The sequence below is a fragment of the Suncus etruscus genome, chromosome 11 (assembly GCF_024139225.1).
Source record: "Suncus etruscus isolate mSunEtr1 chromosome 11, mSunEtr1.pri.cur, whole genome shotgun sequence".
Classification (NCBI taxonomy): domain Eukaryota; kingdom Metazoa; phylum Chordata; class Mammalia; order Eulipotyphla; family Soricidae; genus Suncus; species Suncus etruscus.
Genome location: NC_064858.1, coordinates 79,340,226 through 79,349,962, shown reverse-complemented (window position 1 = coordinate 79,349,962; position 9,737 = coordinate 79,340,226).

Genomic DNA, 9,737 nt, shown 5'->3' with positions numbered 1-9,737 from the left:
CACAAAATATACCCTGTAAAGGGTAGGACCCTCCCTGTTCAAATGAAATAGAGAAACTAGGTGGGTCCGAATGTTCCACCAGATAAGGACATGTTCCACCAGACAAGGTACCCCTGACACAAAGTTGAGTCAGCAATAAGTTGAAACATCAACCCTAACTATGATGTGATTTCTGATGTGATTTCTGTTTAAGCTAATGAAATGCTTGCATTGTTGTATTAACCAATGAAATGCTTGAGTTGTTGAAGCCTGTAAAGCTATATATAAGCTTGAAAATTTAACTCAGGCCCTTGTCACTTCTACTGGTTGGATGGTACTTGGACCTTGACTAGCCAAATAAACTCTCTTTTGCATCTTGCATTATTGGACGTGGTCTTTGATTCTCAGCACTGACTTGGGTATCAACTTGAACCCTAAAAACTTATCATTTCCATTCTGACTTATTTCACTTCAACTTCTTCCATTTTGTTTAAAATAGCTATGTTTTGGGCCCGGAGAGATAGCACAGCGGCGTTTGCCTTGCAAGCAGCCGATCCAGGACCAAAGTTGGTTTGTTCGAATCCTGGTGTCCCATATGGTCCCCCGTGCCTGCCAGGAGCTATTTCTGAGCAGACAGCCAGGAGTAACCCCTGAGCACCGCCGGGTATGGCCCCAAAACCAAAAATAAATGAATAAATAAATAAAAATAAAATAGCTATGTTTTATCTTTTAAAAATTATCTAAATAGTATTTTATTGTTTAAATGTGCCTCATCTTTATTTAATAATCTATTAGTGGGTAATTTAATTGTCTCCATATTTCTGCTATTTCAAAAAACAAAGGAAAAAAACAAATAGGGTTTAAGAGATAGTACAGTGGGTAAAGCACTTACATTGCATATGGCTGACCAGGGTTCAATCCTCTGGCATTCATGTGGTCCCTCGAGTCTGCCAGGAGTGATCCATGAATGTAGAGTTAGGAGTAAACCCTGAAAAAGCCCTGCTGGAAGTGGCTCAAAACCTAAAAAAAGTGTTTAGCTTATTTAAGTAATGCTTCAAAAAACATTGGAAAATATGTGAAATAAGTTTGTATTAATGTTTTAGGAATCTTTGGATACATACCCCAAAAGTGGGTTTTTGGATCCCTTTGCTAAAGATCTGGATCTTGATCTTTAGCTTCTTTCAGAAGCTCCAGAGTCTTTCTAAATGATTTTACCAGTTCACATTCCTGCCAACAGTGCATGAGGGTCCTTTATTCTTTTTTCTTTTCTCTTTATTTTGGTTTTTGGGTCACACCCAGCAGTGTTCAGGAGTTACTCCTGGCTATTTGCTCAGAAATAGCTCTGGGCAGGCATGGGGGACCATATGGGATATGGGACGCTGGGATTATTTAAATACTGTTAATGACATTTTATTCTTGATTTTAATTCTTTATTGCTAGTATTTAAATATTTAATTGATTTTTTGTATATTGATAATTTATCTTTTGTGCCCTCATATCTCATATGATCCTCTGAGTCTGCCAGGAGAGAACCCTGATGCAGAGCCAAGAATAAGCTCTGAGCACTGTTGGGTGTGGCAAAATAAAGTATGTTCTGAGTGTGAATGTAGTTCAGCAGAATAGCACTTATTTGCATTGCATGTGTGAGGCAAGGAGTTTGACCCCAGATATCCCTCCCCACACAAACTAATTTGCTTTTGGTGAAATCTTACATCTTTTTTTTTTTTTTTTTTGTGGTTTTTGGGTCACACCTGGCAGTGCTCAGGGGTTACTCCTGGCTCCATGCTCAGAAATCGCTCCTGGCAGGCTCAGGGGACCATATGGGACCCCGGGATTCGAACCTTCTGCATGAAAGGCAAACACCTTACCTCCAGGCTATCTCTCTGGCCCCAAAAATCTTACATCTTAATTAAAGAACAATCATTGGTATATATTTTTACCTCCTCCAAAAGTCTAGATACATAATTATTTTCTATGTATTTATTTATATATATTTTAATAATATCTTTATTTAAATACTGTGATTCCAAACATGACTGTAGTGGGGTTTCAGTCACAAAAAGAATACCTCCCTTCACCAGTGCAACATTCCCACCACTAGTGCCCCCATCTCTCTACTCCCACACCCCCTGCCTGTATACAAAACAGGCATTCTACTTCTCTCATTCATTAACATTGTTTGGTAGTTGCAGACCTCATCTTTGGGCATTATTACAATAATGTTTTTTATTTTTCTTAAACCTCATAAATAAATGAGACTATTCTGTGTGTGTCTCTCTCTCACCCTCTGACTTATTTCACTCAGCATAATAGTTTCCATTTTCATCCATGTATAGGAAAATTTCATTGCTTCATCTCTCCTGATGGCTGCATAATATTCCATAGTGTATATGTACCACAGTTTCTTTAGTTATTTGTTTGTTGAAGAGCATCTTGTTTGTTTCCAGAGACTGGCTGTTGTAAATAGTGCTGTGATGAGTATAGGTGTGAGGAAGGGATTTTTGTATTGCACTTTCGTGTTCCTAGGGTCTATCCCTAGGAGTGGTATAGGTGGATCATATGGAAGCTCAATTTCCAGTTTTTTGAGAAATCTTCATATTGTTTTCCATCAGGACTGGACTAGATGGCATTCCCACCAGCAGTGAATGAGAGTTCCTTTCTTCCCACATCCCCACCAGCACTTGTTGTTCTTTGTGATGTGTGCCAGTCTCTGTGGCGTGAGATGGTACCTGATCATTGTTTTGATTTGCATCTCCCTGATAATTAGTGACGGGGAACATTTTTTATGTACATTTTGGCCATTTGTATTTCTTTAAGATTTCTTCTCCCCATTTTTTTTTTTTTTTGGTTTTTGGGCCACACCCGTTTGACGCTCAGGGGTTACTCCTGGCTATGTGCTCAGAAATCGCCCCTGGCTTGGGGGGACCATATGGGACGCCGGGGGATCGAACCGCGGTCCTTCCTTGGCTAGCGCTTGCAAGGCAGACACCTTACCTCCAGCGCCACCTACCCGGCCCCGCTTCTCCCCATTTTTTGATGTGGTATTAATATCTTAATTTAAGCACCATAGTTACAAACATGTTTGTAGTTGTGTTTCAGTCATAAAAAAAGTATACCCCTTTCACTAGTGCAACCTTCCACCACCAATGTCCCCCATCACACTCCTCTCCCATCCTCTGCCTGTATTCAATACTGGCATTCTAATTCTCTACTCACTACCATTGTCATGACAGTTGTTAGTGTAGTTATTTCTCTAACTGCACTCACTACTCTTTGTGGTAAGCTTCATATCATGGGCTGGTTCTTTCAAACTTCATCTCTATTGTCTCTGGTTATTATTACTATACTATCTTTTATTTTTCTTAAATCCCACAGACAAGTGAAACTATTTTGTGTCTATCTCCCCTGACTCGTTTCACTCAGCATAATAGTTTCCATATTCATCACTGTATAGGAAAATTTCATGACTTCACTATTCCTGACAGCTGCATAGTATTCGATTGTGTATATGTAGCACAGTTTCTTTAGCTCCTCATCTGTTGTTGGGAATCTGGCTGACAACATTTGTTGAAGAGACTTTCCTTGCTCCATTGTGCATTTCTTTATTTTTTTATTTTTATTTTTTTCATTTTGCGTTTCTTGATCTTTTATCAAAGATTAATTGATTTATGTCTGGGGAACATTCTCTGGATACTCAAGTCTATTCCATTGATCTGAGGGTCTATATTCCAATACCATGCTGTTTCAATGACTATTGTTTTGTAGTACAATTTAAAATTGGGGAAAGTGATGCCTCCTACATTCTTTTTCCTAAGGGTTGCTCTAGCTATTTGTGGCTGTTTATTGTTCCAAATGAATTTCAGGAGTGTTTGATCCATTTCCTTGAAGATTATCATGGGTATCCATAGAGGAATTGCATTAAATCTGCACAATGCTTGGGAGATTGCCATTTAATGACATTAATCTTCCCAATCTATGAACAGGATTTCCTTGAGTCCTCTTTTATTTCTTGAAGCAGTGTTTTTTGTTTTTGTTTTTTTTTTTTGCTTTTTTGGGGGGTCACACCCGGCAGTGCTCAGGGGTTCCTCCTGGCTCTATGCTCAGAAATCGATCCTGGCAGGCTCCGGGCACCATATGGGATGTCGGGATTCGAACCACCGTCCTTTCACATGCAAGGCAAATGCCCCACCTCCATGCTATTTCTCTGGCCCCTTGAAGCAGTGTTTTTTTTTTTTTTTTTTTTTTTTGGTTTTTGGGTCATACCCGGCTGCGCTCAGGGGTTACTCCTGGCTGTCTGCTCAGAAATAGCTCCTGGCAGGCACGGGGGACCATATGGGACACCGGGATTTGAACCAACCACCTTTGGTCCTGGATCGGCTGCTTGCAAGGCAAACACCTCTGTGCTATCTCTCCGGGCCCTGAAGCAGTGTTTTGTAGTTTTCTTTGTCTAGGCCCATCACCTCTTTAGTTAAGTTGACTCCAAGGTATTTGAGATTCTGTGACACTATTGTGAAATTTTTTGTTTTGTTTTGTTTTGTTTTTGGGTCACACCCGGCAGCGCTCAGGGGTCACTCTTGGTTCTACTCTCAGATATTGCCCCTGGTAGGCATGCACAGGGTACCATATGGGATGCCTGGATTCGAACCACCATTCTTCTATATGCAAGGCAAACGCCTTATCTCCATGCTATCTCTCCGACCCCGTGAATGTTTTTTGTTTTTGTTTTGTTTTTGGGCCACACCCGACATTGCTCAGGGGTTACTCCTGGCTGTCTGCTCAGAAATAGCTCCTGGCAGGCACGGGGGACCATATGGGACACTGGGATTCGAACCAATCACCTTAGGTCCTGGATCGGCTGCTTGCAAGGCAAACACTGCTGTGTTATCTCTCCGGCCCGAATGTTTTTTTTTTTTTTTTTAAAGTTTTATTTCTTCTTTATCATTATTTGTGTATAAGAAGGCCATTGATTTTTGCATGTTAATTTTGTAGCCTGCCACTTTAATATATGTATCTATTGTTCTATTGTTTCTAGAAACTGTTAAGAGTCTTTAGGGTTTTCTAAATATAGTATCATGCTTATGAAAACAATGAGAGCTTGACTTCTTCCTTTCCTATCTGAATGGCCTTGATATCTTTTTTTTTTCCTAATTGCTATGGCAAGTACTTTCAGTACTGTGTTAAATAGGAGTGGTGAGAGGGAGCATCTTGTCTTCTACCAGATTTTAGAAAAAAGGCTTTTAGTTTGTCTCCATTAAGTATAATACTTGCCATGGCTTGTGATAAATGGCCTTGACTATATTGAGTAAAGTTCCTTCCATTTCCATCTTGTTGAGAGTTTTTTTCTTTTTATCATAAATGGGTGTTGGACCTTATCAAATGCTTTATCTGCATCTATTGATAAGATCACATGATTTTTTATTTTTCCTTTTGTTGATGTGGTGTATTATGTTGATCAATTTATATATATTAAACCATCTTTGCATCCTGGAATGAAATCTGCTGTATGACTTTCTTGATGAGGCATTGGATCCTATTTACTAAGATTTTGTTGAGGATCTTTGTATCTATGTTCATGAGGAATATTGGTCTGTAGTTTTCCTTTTTTTGTAGTATCTTTTTCTATATATTTTTGTATTTATATATTAATTAATATATTTATTCATATATTTTATAATTTATATACATTATAATATATAATATACAATAAACATATAAGTATACATAATTTTATAATTCATATGATTTATATATTAATTTTATATTTTTAATATATTATATATATTTTTTTGCTGTCTGCTTTTGGTATCAGGGTAATGTTAGCTTTATAAAAACTATTTGATAGTGGAGCTGGAGAGATAGCATGGAGTTAAGGCATTTGCCTTGCATGCAGAAGGAGGTGGTTCGAATCCCAGCATTCCATATGGTGCTCCGAGTCTGCCAGGAGCGATTTCTGAGCATAGAGAGCCAGGAGTAACCCCTGAGCACTGCCAGATTTGACCCCAAAATACAAAAAAACCCCCAAAAAACCAAAAAGAAATCCCATAAAACTATTTGATAGTGTTTCTGTTTCTTCAATTTCCATAGAAGAACCTGAAAAGGATTGGTAGTAGGTCTTCTTGAAAAGTTTGAAAGAGGGGAGGAGGGCGGACAGACATCTGGCTTCCAATTTCGTTCTTGATTCTGGAGACTAGCTCTTGCCAGGTATAGGGTTTTTCTCCCCTGGACTTCAGTCTTTCCCTGGGCACCGGTCTAGGTGGACTCTATAGGGGTCAATAGGCTTTCCCCCTATCTCTCCCTACACTAATGGGAATGCGCTCTGGGAGGAGGGCAGGCTGTTCTAGCACTGGTTTATATTGGGACAGTCAGTGGAAATTTTTTCTCTTTTTTTTCATATTGATATTATTATGTGCATATATTCTATATATCCATAATATCCATCTTGTATTGTGACCTTGATACTGCCCTACAAAGCTCATTTATAATATTTTACTGCCTCAGTCCCAACCCTTACTTCCCCCCATCCTCCCATGTAGGTGCAGCTAATGACATGAAGCTCACCACATAGAATGATAAGGGCAGTTAGAGAAATAACTACACTGAAAACTATCATAACAATGTGAATGAATGAGGGAAAAAGAAAGCCTGTCTTGAGTACAGGTGTGGGTGGGGTGGGGAGTAGGTAGATCTGGGAAATTGGTGGTGGGAATCCTGCACTGGTGAAGGGGGGTGTTCTTTACATGACTGTAATCATACAAGTGCAATTATATTTGTAATCACGATGTTTAAATAAAGATAATTAAAAAAAAAAGAAAAGTTTGAAAGAATTCATTAGTGAAACCATCTGGGCCTGGGCTTTTGTTTTTGGGAAGACTTTTGATTACCATTTTAATTTCCTCAATAGTGATGAGATCTGTTTAGATGTGCTAGATCATCCTGGTTCAATTGTGGAAGATTATGAGTTCAAAATGGACTAAATGCACCAGTTGAGACACAGAGTGGCAAAATATAACAAAAAGCTGAACCCAATATTCTGCTGCCTACAAGAATATTCAGAACAAATATAGACTCAAAATCAAAGGTTGGAGGGCAATCATCCAAGCAAACAACTGCCTTAAAAATGTTGGATCCGGGCCGGTGAGGTGGTGCTAGAGGTAAGGTGTCTGCCTTGCAAGCGCTAGCCAAGAAAGGACCGCGGTTCGATCCCCCGGCGTCCCATATGGTTCCCCCAAGCCAGGGGCGATTTCTGAGCGCTTAGCCAGGAGTAACCCCTGAGCATCATACAGGTGTGCCCCCCCAAAAAATGTTGGATAGGCCATATTAATATCAGATGACATTAACTTTAGACTTAATAAAAGTTGTAAGGGACAAAGATGGACATTTTGATCAAGAGATATGTACAGCAGTAAGAAATAACACTCCTAAACATATACACACCCAATTAAGGAACAGCAAAATATTTAATATAATTGTTGCTAAAACTGAAAGAAGACATAAATAGCAACACAATAATAGTGCGAGACCTCAGCATGGCCTTGTCACCCCTTGATAGGTCAACCAGACTGAAACCCAACAAGAATATACTAGCTCTGAAAGGAGAAATAGAAGAAAGTGACCTAGTGGATATATATAAGGTACTCCACCCCCAGAAAACTGAATACACATTCTTCTCCAATACACATAGGTTATTCTCCAGGATAGACTACATGCTGACCCATAAAACATACCTCCATAAAATCAGATCACAATGCACTGAAATTAGAAGTGAACTACAGAGGGACACAGAAGAAAAAATTTCAACACCTGGAAATTAAACAACTCACTACTGAACAGCCAGTGGGTCAGAGGTGAAATCAAAGAGGAAATCAAAAGATTCCTGGAAACATGGGGGCTGGAGAAATAGCACAGCAGTATTACTTTGCATGCAGCTGACCCAGGACAGACGGTGGTTCAATTCCCGGCACCCTATATAGTCCCCTAAGCCAGCCAGGAGCGATTCTGAGTACAGAGACAGAGTAACCCCTGAGTGCCACCGGGTGTGACCCAAACCCCTCCCCCCCGACAAAAAAAAAAAAAAACTCACAAAGTGAAGGAACTTAGAAAGAAACTCACAAAGAAACATAATAAACCACATGAGAAATGAAAAGGGGGAGATCACTACAGATACTACAGATGTTCAAAGGGTAATCAGCGACTACTTTGAGAAACTCTATGCCACAAATCATGAGAATCTGGAAGAAGTCTTACTACTTATTTTGCCTCATCACTTACTCAGAAAGGAATGTGAAGTTTCCAACTCTATACTTTTTGATTTATTTACTTCTCTTCAGTTCTACAAATGTGTTTTATGTGATTTGGGTCTGGGAGTCTTAGGGGTGCTCAGGAAGCCCAGTGAATCTCAGTATCTCAGTGAATTTTGGCCAACTGGATCTGTTAGGTCCAAGCAGAACTGGTTTCAATGGGAGAGTTTTGAATGCTGTGCTATGTGGGCCCTTAGTGCTGAGGATTCCCTGGGTCACTCTGGCAGAGCTTGGTGTCATCCATGTTTGCACTCATGGTGTTTGAGAGACTGTGTTATGTTAGTGATTGAACGTGCAAAACAAGTGCCTTACCTGCTGTACTATCTGTCCGGCCCCAGAACCCAACCCTTGAGATGACAAGACCTTGCATGTCTGATCTTCTTTCCATCACCAGTCTTCTCCTGTGTCTTTTCTTTCAACACGGCTGCAATGACCTTTTCTCTATTTCTGGAACACATCATACTCCTGCTTTCATTGGGCCTTTGTACTTGTAATCCCATTCTTTTCAATAATCCTTTTCCATTCTACATGTATCAGCTCAAATATATTGCTTCCTCAGGGAAGTTTTCCTAACCCCATCAAATTTTAGATCGGATTATTCCTTTGTCATAGACTTTCAAGATCTGGTTTCTCTAATTAAGATGATTTATAGGAATTTAGATTTATATTTTCATTGGTATGGTTGTAGATGAACATGCTTTTTTTACAACTAGCTCCTGGCCGTGCTTATTTTGCTCATGAAGGTTTTCTTGGTACCTGCAATTAATAGGTACACAGGAATATTTGTTGATTCTCTGTCAATGGGCAGTGAGAAAAGGAAGAGGCAAAACTGAAGTAGGAAAGGTTGATGTGGGCCATGTCAAGGGGAAACTTACATATCATGAAGATTTTGCACTTTCCTGTTAGCAACTTTATTTTGTTTGCACCAGAAACACAGGAACTTTTTTGGAATGTAGAGACTCATACCCCCACATGCAAAATTATTCTCTTTTGAATTTGGGGTCAGGGTATAATAAGTTCCTGAGGGACACAACTGAGCTGTTTTAGGATGTATGGATACTGAAATTGAAGCAGGAAAATGACAAGCTCAGGACTGTTATTTGGCAAGTCTGTTCTAGCTAGGTCTCTTGGGAAGCTAGGAAAGAACAAGACTGGACATCACAGTGATCACCTAGGTATGTGATAATGAGTGCCTGAGAGAATCAAAGAAAATCAAGAGAAGAAAAATAGATCCAAGGGAAGTTTAGATATTGTACTTGAAAGATGTTGGTTCCTAATTAACTATAAGAAATTAAAAAACACCCATAGCAATAACCATCACTGAACACCCATGATGTGCTGGGCACAATCCTCTGATTTACATATGTTGGATTATTTAGCTTCATAATTAGTTACAAGGCAGGTTAGAGTGATATACCAGGACTGCAGGTAACTATAAGGTTTTTTGCTCTGAAAGCAGGG